This window comes from Bombina bombina, unplaced genomic scaffold (assembly GCF_027579735.1).
Source record: "Bombina bombina isolate aBomBom1 unplaced genomic scaffold, aBomBom1.pri scaffold_474, whole genome shotgun sequence".
In the NCBI taxonomy this organism is placed as follows: Eukaryota; Metazoa; Chordata; class Amphibia; order Anura; family Bombinatoridae; genus Bombina; species Bombina bombina.
Genome location: NW_026510877.1, coordinates 110,890 through 120,688, shown reverse-complemented (window position 1 = coordinate 120,688; position 9,799 = coordinate 110,890). Strand labels below are relative to the sequence as shown.

General features: G+C 35.9%; 1 long non-coding RNA gene across 1 annotated transcript; it reads right to left on the bottom strand.

The window, feature by feature from the left end:
- Nucleotides 1-6,134: 6,134 nt before the first annotated feature.
- LOC128643508 (uncharacterized) lies at nucleotides 6,135-7,355 on the bottom strand. Its single transcript, XR_008399826.1, has 3 exons — nucleotides 7,302-7,355; nucleotides 6,751-6,804; nucleotides 6,135-6,320 (listed from the first exon to the last, which is right to left on the bottom strand). It is a non-coding gene; the product is annotated as an uncharacterized LOC128643508 (long non-coding RNA).
- Nucleotides 7,356-9,799: the final 2,444 nt, after the last annotated feature.

Genomic DNA, 9,799 nt, shown 5'->3' with positions numbered 1-9,799 from the left:
TCCGCCGTGCACGGGCACCCCGCCGTGCACGGGTTCAACAGGCACAACAAGAAGAAATAGCGGAGGTGCGGGTTCTACTGGAGTACATAGACCAGATGCGTACCTCCCGGATAGAAAACATAGAAGGACGGCGCAGAATACTTGATGGGCAGAATCAAATAATTCAAGGCCAAACTGAAATAATCAGTATACTGAATACAATACAAGAAGGACAAACAAGAATGTTCAATCTTCATCAGGAAATGTTCACATTTTTCCGGGAGGCGCATGCTGGTCTACCTCCTGTTGCTGGGCCTCTTGTTGCTGGGCCTCTTGCTGCTGGGCCATCTCCTCCTGCCGGCCCATCTCATCATCCTCCTCCTCAGCCATCTACTCCTCCTCCTCCTCAGCCATCTACTCCTCCTCCTCCTCAGCCATCTTCTCCTCCTCATCCATCTTCTCCTCCTCCTCCTCAGCCATCTACTCCTCACCTTGGTCGTCCCAGTACTCTTCCTTCCACTCCTCCCACAACAGCTCCAAGGAGGACTCTTCGGAGTCGGCAGTTGCCTCTCCCAGAGCCTCAGCCCCGTGGGAAGAGGGGAAGGAAGAGGAAGTAAGTATTTTTTTCCATCTTAAATTATTTTTTTTGGGTAATGGATAGGTATGTGATGATGTGGTTTTCATACACTTGTGGACCACACTCTGTATATAATCGACTTCTATGGGACCGGGTCCATGGAGGAAGATTCTTTGCAGAGTGTGGGTTATAAGTGTGTGAAAACCACATCATCACATACCTATCCTTGTTCATGATATTGATTGGTTTCTGTGATGTGATGTCCAAACTGTTTCCCGAATCGCTAACTAAATTACCATAACAATTATCCATGATGGCATATTACTGTTTGAATGCCAATAACACAGCTTAAAGGGACAGTCAGAAAATTATTGATTACAAAGAAAACACTGTATTACGCATTATAAAGTTTGAAACAACAAAACATGGAGAAATACATGTGTGACTTATGTGCTTACCCTTGTATCTATGACTATGAAAAATGACCACTTATTTGTTGTTCTGACATAACAACATTTTAGATATCAATGATCAATACATGGTCAATAATATGCTGTATGAGCACAAGGTTTTACATATACAAATGCTATCCAAATGCCCTCTAGTGCTCAAATTGTATAATGATTACAAGCACTCTTCAAGATTTAAGAAATGAGCACACCAACCTCATAGGTTTAGATAGCAAATTTAAATAAACCCAGACAAATGTTCAATTGTTGAGAAACATTTGATATCCTTGTTATTACAGAATTTACTTTTCGAATAATGTAAAAAAAATTTTTTTCGAAACTGTCCCTTTAACAACATTACATATGCTAACACATTTTAAGCTTGTTGCTATATCTACATGTACTTTTTCCAAAAAAAAATTTGAAAATCACATTTATATTGACGTGTTAAATAAAGTCTATTTTCTTTAAGAGACATTATTGTGTTAATATTTTATTGTAACTATTTTTATTTTAACAATGAATATGGTTTAAATTCCTTTTAGGAGTGGGGGGGTGAAATATGCTAACAAAAATATATTTGAAGATTAAACTATGTGGATCTCATACATGATACAAAAAAACAACATTTGCATTCAAGGGACAGTATCCTATATTTTTTACATAACTGTATGTAATAGACACTACTACAAACAACAAGATTAACATATACTGATAGCAATATTAAAAAGCTTCAAACACTTGCAAATAAAATAGGGTTAGCTATATTTTAAATATAGATGAACCACCATTACAACCGTAAAACACAATACCCCATCATTAACATATGAAAAGAACCTTTACACAAACTGGACAAAGCTGGAGATGGTACTCACATGAAACTCATTGGCTTTGCGAGGAGTAAGAAAATAACTTACATTTTCTTACAACACAAGACAAAATAAACCTATTGGTTAAACAATGGACTATCTAACTATAGACAAAATCAAATATTTTTATTTATAATGTGAGTGTCTAATGAACCTTTCATAAAATATACAACGAAATTACATTTAGAAGAAGTCGGCATCATATATTTAGCATATGATAAATGCATATTGATTACTTTATTCAAACACAATAGCGCATATTTATTAATTAGATATGTTCAACATTAAACACAACATTAATTTTTAAGAAAAAGGAACATTGTTGACAAACATATTAAACATGGACTGTAGAGATTTGCACTTGCCTAGAAATATCCTATGCATGAAAACATTTTGCTTTCGTTCGTTGATTCAACCAGACATCCAGCAAAAGAGAATGTGTTGGTCTTTATCAGCTACGGGTCAACAATGTAACATGATGCAAATAATACATATTCGCAAGCTTTTTAAAATTGCATGCAGTCACAAACGTTTTTAACGTGCACAAATATTGCGGGACTACGCAATCCAATCACACGTTTTTTTAACTTTACATGTGCCGTCTTAACATGGCGCTTCCTTGATCACGTAAGAACGCCATCCAATGAAAGGCACATTATTGATCACGTAAGAACGCCCAAAAAAAAAAGGCGCATCCTTGATCGCGTCAAAACGCAATCCAATAAAAGGCATATTCCTGATCACGTAAGAACGTCAGTCAATACAAGGAATCATTGGACAGCCTGGCAGGTGACGTCTTAAGCAAAATGGCGCATCCGAGATCGCTGAAAAACCGCAGACAATACAAGGACTCAGTGACATCTTGGCATATCATTAAGAAACGTATTTATATTTTATGAACTAGTATGTGTGTAGATTGCTATCTAGGAATGTCACCAAATCATGAATCATCTTTTCGGACTTGACTGTCCCTTGAACTATAGCTATGGTGTATATCTTTAACATTTAAAAGATACACATGAGAAATACATATGCCATTGATGTTTTAAGATATGTTTGGATTGTTGTTGAATAACAATAGTTATACATGTATTGATTAAACGTGTCATTTATTCAAGTTTAATTATGGTCAGCCTACCTATAGCCATATATGGGAGGAGATGTATTTTGTTAACATATTAGTTAACTAATATTCATCATCTACATTATTTGTATTACACACAGAGATTGATTTGGTTACACTTTGACAATAATATAGATTTGAAAATGAAATACAGGTGCTGTCAACATTACAATAAGATTGTTTATTAATAAAATTATATGTCCTTGTTCTTGTAAAAAGGACAAAAACGCTTTACAAATGGAAATACATTCATTTACAATAGTGATCAACATCACTTAAAGGGACATTATTTTGTTTTTAAAAAGAGCATACACATAGTCAATACTATTTAAATAAAATGAACACTTTACAGGGATTATATCATTGTATCAATACTCAGATCATTTTGTAAAGGTGCATCAATTCATGCAGAGTTTATAAATACACACATGGATATGAACATTTAAATATACATATATACACAAATACAAAAATATATATACATATATAAAGAAATTACTCTGCTAATCATAATCAGGCAATGATAGAGCTAAGAGAAAATAATATAAACACAAATAATAAGATTACATTGGAGATGTTAATCTTAAAGTCATTTACTATTGTCTTACATATATGATTTCATTATAACAAATAGATTTGTTAGGTCCCTTTAAGGATAAACAACATAAACTAGAGCTTGCAAAAAATAACAGGAAGAATGAGGACAAAGATTTGTGAAATAAAATTTATTTTATTAGTATGTAAGAAAACATACACAACGTTTATAAATAATCTTTTAAAAATAAGGAATATATGAGCCATATGACAAGGTAACACAGTGCATCACAGTCCATGAAGAGAGTTGCCAAGGGCCAGCATAGCCCCATTGGAGACACATGGCAAGGTAACACAGTGCATCACAGTCCATGAAGAGAGTTGCCAAGGGCCAGCATAGCCCCATTGGAGACACATGGCAAGGTAACACAGTGCATCACAGTCCATGAAGAGAGTTGCCAAGGGCCAGCATAGCCTCATTGGAGACACATGACAAGGTAACACAGTGCATCACAGTCCATGAAGAGAGTTGCCAAGGGCCAGCATAGCCTCATTGGAGACACATGACAAGGTAACACAGTGCATCACAGTCCATGAAGAGAGTTGCCAAGGGCCAGCATAGCCCCATTGGAGACACATGACAAGGTAACACAGTGCATCACAGTCCATGAAGAGAGTTGCCAAGGGCCAGCATAGCCCCATTGGAGACACATGACAAGGTAACACAGTGCATCACAGTCCATGAAGAGAGTTGCCAAGGGCCAGCATAGCCCCATTGGAGACACATGGCAAGGTAACACAGTGCATCACAGTCCATGAAGAGAGTTGCCAAGGGCCAGCATAGCCCCATTGGAGACACATGGCAAGGTAACACAGTGCATCACAGTCCATGAAGAGAGTTGCCAAGGGCCAGCATAGCCTCATTGGAGACACATGACAAGGTAACACAGTGCATCACAGTCCATGAAGAGAGTTGCCAAGGGCCAGCATAGCCTCATTGGAGACACATGACAAGGTAACACAGTGCATCACAGTCCATGAAGAGAGTTGCCAAGGGCCAGCATAGCCTCATTGGAGACACATGACAAGGTAACACAGTGCATCACAGTCCATGAAGAGAGTTGCCAAGGGCCAGCATAGCCTCATTGGAGACACATGACAAGGTAAAAGAGTGCAACAGGCACAACAAAAAACTGATAAAAAGGCCAAAGGGCAACAATATAAATACAAATTCAACATGTGGACGGAGGATTATTATCTGCCACCATGGAGCATATCCAGATCCTCCACTTACTGGTCATCCTCTTCATTGTCCTGTGCATGTCCAGCTCCAGATTCAGGCCTTGAACGTAATTGCATAATTTCACGCAGAGTCAAGTCCTGAACCCGGAGCTGGGCCTGCATGGTGTCGTTCATCCCTCTCAGGACAGCTGCGTTCCTCAACACGGCCTGCTCTACTCTTGCTATCCCTTCTAGCATGAGCCATGCTGAGTCACAGCCTAAAATAAAATAAAAATTAATATTAAGGATAATTACACAACAGAATAAAAGATTTTAATACATACATTGTCATCATAAAGACAAATAATTATTTACATCAATTATTTTTCATATATTCTTTACACATGAATTAGGTTATTCAGACAGACAGAAATCATTAAAGGCTCATGTTACTCAAACATGTTGAACCCTTTAATTGGTTTTAGATGATCCACTTATACAGCTTGAGTGTATCAAATCTTGTTAAAGGATTTACATTGTACTTACATCAGCAATTTAAAAATTCAATTTAGACTGTGGTAGGCACACCTATCCTTAAACATTTTGGCATTGAGGACAAGCTGTGTAAACATAGCAACCAGAAGAAATTACATTCCCACTGGGTTAGACAAGAGATAATGTATCCACATTTGGACATAAAATTTTGGATCCAAGTAGTGGTGTTTGGTATATGTAGTGATATCCAATTAAAGGGACACTGAACCTAAATATTTAATGGACTGATTCAGATAGAGCATGACATGACAAATCTTTAGAAATTACACATATTCATTATATGTTTTAATTGTCAAGCTATATTTTGAATGCAAGAATGTTGGTTTTTATGGAAGCCAATATTTGTTGATGAACCTTGTTTGTGCATGCTGGTTGATGGATACATTCATCCAACAATAAAGAAATGATGGCCACATTTATTTTATTGTTTAAACTAATTATAGGAATAAGTTGTTTTCAATAAATATATCAAGAGAATGACGAATAATTCATAAGAGTATTCTATGATACATTGGCTTAACATTGCATGCTGGATTTGAATCACAATTTAACCAATTGAACTTCACTGTACCTTTAAGTATCTTATAAAGTGTATTTAGAATGATACTTACAGCTGTGCCTGGGAAGGACAATCTGACACCCAGGACAATGAAGGTTTAAACAGGGGGAAGGGATGGGATTGGCTCGGGGAGGGATGGGAATGGCTTGGGGAGTGGTGAGCTGCTGCTCCAGGGTAGGCCGTACAGCTGGGGAGTGGGGAGTTTGGGTCTGGGCAGCTGTACGGGCCAGAATACGGGGAGAGCGGCGAAGGGGGGTGTATGGGCGTTTTTTGGGAGGGACAGGATATGAAATATGGGAAGGGCTGGCAGTGGTCGGGGCATGGTCATGGGTTTGGTGATGGGAAGGGCTCTGGGTGTGTGCAGAGGTGTGGCCATGGTCAGGGGTGTGTGCACGGGGAGGGGTCTGTGACTGGGCAGGGGCGGAATCCAGATGACCAGAAGTGGTGGATCCATCTGAAAATGTAAAATAAATATATTAACATCTCATACATCCTGACATCAAATCAACGCATTTAAAATTGATTATGTTTTCAATATACCTCGAAGTGTGTTTGAATCTGTAAACTATTCTGAAATGAGGATATGGTATCTATATAGGCACTCAGATGAATCTCAATGACTGTCTGTACAATGTGAAACTTATTATTGTGTTTTGGCATGGAATATGCATGTGACATAATGATGGCATGAATTATATATTCTTAAAAAAATATATACAAGCAGATTTTCATGCTGCCTGATATAGAAAGGGGGCAGTAGTGTATTTGAACAGACAAATAATATTCCTTTTTAAAGGGAAAAAGCTGTAGACTTTGAATGTCTTCAATAAAATGATTTCAAAAAAAGAAACATGTTGGAAACATGATAGATATATTTCACATACCATCAGACTCCAAGGCAGCCTCTTCCTCCTCCATCCCACATGTGACATCAATCTCTGTAAAACATAACATGTTGTGTACACCTTAAGATCAGATATTATAACATATGTTACTGTTGCTCAAATACGCACATCAATGTTGCATTAAAGATATACACACACAAAGTTATGATTTACATCATTTTGATGGAGCATACAAATGACAATAGATTTGTTATTGTCAATAAATCAGAATCTTAATGTATTGTTTGTCTTAATGTTAAATTCATAAAAGCATAGTACATAGAACATTTAAGATTTCTCATGTGTGTATCACTTGATGACTGTTGTTAAAAAAATTAAAAAATGAAAAAAACATATGTTAGACATCTTATGAATAACAAATGTGTAGAATAATAAAGTAGAAATTATTAATCGCTCAATATAAAAAATAAATATATAATCAGAAGATAAATTCTATGATTTTTTATAATGTTATGCTTCATCGGAATCATGATCATAATATTGATTAGCAATACACCTTCAATTACATATAAATGAGTCAATGGACTTACCAGGAGCCCGCAAAGGCGGCTCTATGTCACTGCTGGATTCCTGTGGGCTCCCCACACCAACTCTCTCTATGAATGATATAGATATATATTATTAAACACATTTTGGATATCACTAAATCACATCTGTCTAGAATTTTAACATTAATCAACTTTAAAATGTGAATAATAGAGCAGTCATTACACCAGAAAATGCTTGATTGAATCAAGGGGATTCTGTAAACATATCTGTATTCAACATATGTTTAATGTCAGACTACATTAGACATCAAATTCATCTCAGATGCTGCTATTGCATATCTAAATATACCCAATGATCAATGTTCTTAACCCTTTAAGGACACAGCTTTCACTTAGCTCAATTGTTTTATGACGGAATAATTCCGTCATATGTCCTTAAGAAGTTACAAGAATACACACAAACCACATATTGAGGAGCATCTGTTGACAAATCTAAACAAACATGTGTCACATCGAGCCATTTTTTCAATGTACAGTAATCTTGTTTAGGACACAACACATATTTATCACAATACATAACAAACTTTATTATTACTAATATGTAATCATGGTGCTGTTAGAGTATGCAGATATATATAAAGTAACTCCAACAGATAATTAGATTTATATATCAATAGTTTTTAATAAAAATAATGTAATGATGAATGAATCTATTTTGTCTTAAAGGGACACTGACATGATTAATTTAAATAATTGATTTCTATGTTCAAACTGTAAAAAATGATTTAACATTGACTCCTATTATAATTCGAATGTTGTTCGATATTAATCTTAAAGGCAGATAAGGAATATTGGATTCAATAAATATTGTTTGTTGAAGGTATCCACCAATCATCAATATAAACCCAGGTTGGTCAACAAATATTTAGATGCACATAAACGTACTTTCTTTATTTTAAACTACATTTAGCAATAGAATATGTCACATATGATGATAGTATTATATTTTATGTTTATTAATATTGCATACTGTATGTGAAAGACAATATTAATAATTGTAGTTCAGTATCCCTTTAATCTAAAATTAAATAGATTCCACAATGTTGTTGTTTGTTAATGAATTATCTACTCCATATGTTGATGTAATGAATGGTATTGAGCATGCAATTAAAATCAAATATGTTATTTAAGTATATCCGAATAATTATATAATTTTCATCTATTAAATAGACATTACATATAAATATAGAACAATGTGTATTTAGTATGTAATGTTCATTCCATGTTTCTAAGACAAATGTCAATTAAAATGAGACATACCATACTGTGACAAGCCCTGGCTTGAGGATCCAGCAGCCACATCCATATCTGTAATATATTAAATGAGGATTGCATATCATTAATACTAATCATGCCATGTTTAAAATATTTACATTAATAACAAATCAATAGAAAAATATTAATCCTTTGGTAGTCCCATGAGTTAATAGTTTCCGCAATTTAATGAATGATAAATATATCCTGGACTCTTATTTTCAATCAGTTGTGTTGTTTACTGTATCTTTAAGAATATATGCTTGTTATTACATAATCATCAATTGATGGCCATATGTTATAATTTATTAGTATTATTCGTTTTTTATTAGATATAATATTTAAAATAAGAATACTGTATTCTTCACTAATCTAAGATTTTCCATTTAATTTTTAACAACATGTATAAAGCAATGCCACTTTCCGCAAACCCATGTTAACGTGGATGAGAAATGCCATTTTCGCGATCATTGCGCAATGATTCCAAGCGGAATTACGCATCCGTCATTTGACCAACATGTATAAAGCAATGCCACTTTCCGCAAACCCATGTTAACGTGGATGAGAAATGCCATTTTCGCGATCATTGCGCAATGATTCCAAGCGGAATTACGCATCCGTCATTTGACCAACATGTATAAAGCAATGCCACTTTCCGCAAACCCATGTTAACGTGGATGAGAAATGCCATTTTCGCGATCATTGCGCAATGATTCCAAGCGGAATTACGCATCCGTCATTTGACCAACATGTATAAAGCAATGCCACTTTCCGCAAACCCATGTTAACGTGGATGCGAAATTACATTTCCGCTCTGTGACGCATATTCTGTAGAGCGCAAGAAACATCATTCCAATTTCATGTATCACTAATGTAAAATCAGATATCTAAACATCATATGTAGTGTATGTTGTGAGATCTGTATAGGTTTAGTATCTGACTAAATACAATTTTTGGATTTTTAACATTATAAATATTATATGAAGTTGGATAATTACCTGGTTCAGATTCTCTATCGGGTCCTCCCAGGCCACCGGACGGAGAAGCATCTGCCCTGTCCCCCGCGTCAGGACTTTCAGATCCCGCAGCTGGGAGGGAAGAAGAGGAGGCCGAGGATGGCGAGGATCTAAATCTTTTGGGGACCCGGAGATTGAGGAGCTCGCATAAAGTCACCTCATAAGGGAGTAGGTACAGTTTCCGCGGGGCCTTTCTTTGGCCCCCTCTTT